This window comes from Palaemon carinicauda, chromosome 29, assembly GCF_036898095.1.
Source record: "Palaemon carinicauda isolate YSFRI2023 chromosome 29, ASM3689809v2, whole genome shotgun sequence".
Lineage (NCBI taxonomy): Eukaryota > Metazoa > Arthropoda > Malacostraca > Decapoda > Palaemonidae > Palaemon > Palaemon carinicauda.
In genome coordinates, this window is record NC_090753.1 from 84,345,502 (window position 1) to 84,348,001 (window position 2,500).

At 38.7% G+C, this 2,500-nt stretch overlaps 1 pseudogene; it reads left to right on the top strand.

The window, feature by feature from the left end:
• Positions 1–2,500, top strand: part of LOC137622693 (patched domain-containing protein 3-like) — a 29,800-nt pseudogene that overhangs the window by 2,778 nt on the left and 24,522 nt on the right.

A 2,500-nucleotide genomic window follows, 5' to 3' on the forward strand; every position in this document is an offset into this window, starting at 1 on the left:
GTAAGATTAACAATTAGGCCTAGAATCTCAGAGATTTCGATTGGAACTCAGCCGAATACAGAGTAGATAATGTTTTAAAAGTAAAATTATCTTTGCTTAAAATAGGTGAAATCTCTTCAAACATTTAAAAGCTACTCATGAATGGCAGAGGCAAGGGACAGTGATATTGCCCTATCAAGCAGGACAATGCCCTAGAGATGACCATATATCATATGATCAGTGCCGAAGCCCCCTCTCCACCCAAGCTAGGACCAAGGAGGGTCAGGAAATGGCTGCTGATGACTCAGCAGATAGACGTATAGGTTCACCAAACACACCATCCTTAGCTCACAAGGATGGTGAGGCTGCAGCGACCAAAGGAACAAATGAGTTTGAGCGGGACTCCAACCCCAGTCTGACATTCACCAGTCAGGGATGTTACCACATCGGCCACCACAACCCTAATGGAAAATTATGTAAAGTTACTTTAAGGGAAAAGTCTTCAATCCTAATTAATTCCAAGAAAAAATTTCTAAGGAAAAATATCTTCAAAGGAAATCGAGATTAATTACGCCATTGAAAAGATCTTGAAGGGAAGCGACATAACATACTTCCTCCCCCCCCCCTCAAAGAAAAAAGTATGCTTTGCTTCACAAATAGAAATTCGAAGTTCACAACTTATAGAAAAATAAAATTCCAGGTAAAATCAAAATCAACTAGAAAAGCTCTCTGAGAGTGTAGGCCTCCACCACGGCAGCTTATTTTCGGTCGACCTTTTGTTCGACCTTGACCTTGACCTGTGACCTAAGGCTTTCAAAATTGAATCACTTCCACGTCTTAACATAAAAATTAATCCCTGAAAGTTTCACTATTCTATGAATAAAATTGTGACCAGGAAGTTGTTCGCAAACAGACAAGCGGACAAACATGGACGAAAACATAACCTCCTCCCAACTTCGTCGTCGGAGGTAATTACTTAATTACGACGCTAATTAATCATCTTTCGAAATCAACTCTAAGTTAACAAATACACAAATACTCTCTAAGCAAACCGAGACTGCCACACCTGTTTATATTACCCCGTGACGTCACACAGACTAAAAACAAAACACTGTCGAAAGATACCATCAATTGTCCTAATAATTCAGACTACCCTAGACTATCTAAGGTCACGAGATGTTTATTTCCAGACGTTTGTTTAAGATTGCGTAAGATAAAAGTGGGATTCTACGCGGAAAACAGAAAAGGAATGTGAAGCAGACAGTGCGTACGAAGATAACAGGGGACAGTGTTGCCAGTTTGGCCTTTTTTAGGCCAAACACTTCAAATTTGACCTTTTTTTTAAATTGTTTGGCCGTGAGCAATATCATAAAAAGGAAATTTGGCCTTAAATGTTATATTTTTGGCTATTTTTACTAATGGGTTGGCCTTTTAAAGCTTATGTTGATTAGAAGTTGGCCTTTTCTCACTAGGAAAACCTGGCAACCCTGACAGGGGATGTTAATATCGTTGGAGATTACTGACGGGTACGAATGAGGGCAGACTGACTGGGCGATGACAAAAAAAATGTCTTGTTATGTAAATGATACTGTTATATAATCATACCATTATCTGAAGCGTGGAGTAATAATAAATAGATTTCATACCTACTAGAAAAAACGGGTAAAATATAATACAGTATTTACTGCACTTTATTCAAATGAAATTACTTAGTAACTTGAAGAATATCTTTCACGTCATCATCATCATCTCCTCCCACGCCTATTGACGCAAAGGGCCTTGGTTAGATTTCGCCAGTCGTCTCTATCTTGAGCATTTAATTCAGTACTTATCCATTCATCGTCTCCTACTTCACGTTCAATAGTCCTCAGCCATGCAGGTCTGGATCTTCCAACTCTTCTAGTGTCTTCTGGAGCCTAATTGAAAGTTTGGTGAACTAATCTCTCTTGTATATGCAACTTATCGGTTTACGCGTTTCCTGAACCACAGATCAATAGAGGTGCTGAAATGTTATTTTTCAAAGGTAAAACGGGTTATGGTACATTCCTGCCTGGCAATCCGTTGGACTTTGGTTCGAGACCAGCTCAAGTTCGATAGTTTCTTACAGTGTCTGCATTTTACTATCCTTGTGAGCTAAGGATGGGATGTTTGGGGTGAACCTACAGGTCTATCTGCTGAGTCACCAACAGCCATTACCTGGCCCTCCTTGATCCTAGCTTGGGTTGAGAGGAGGCTTGGGCTTTCATCATAAAGTTCAAACTTGCAGCGAATGTTTTTATGTTCAACAGGCTGACATGAGTCTCTCTATATAGTTTATTTAGAAAATGTCTAGTTCAATGTTGTCACTGTTCTTAAAGTATTTTATTTTAATTGTTCATTATTTTTCTTGTAGTTTATTTATTTCATTATTTCTCCTCACTGGGTTATGTTTCCCTGTTGGAGCCCTTGGGCTTATAGCATTCTGCTTTTCCAACTAAGGTTGTAGCTTAGCTAATAATAATAATAATAATAATAATAATAA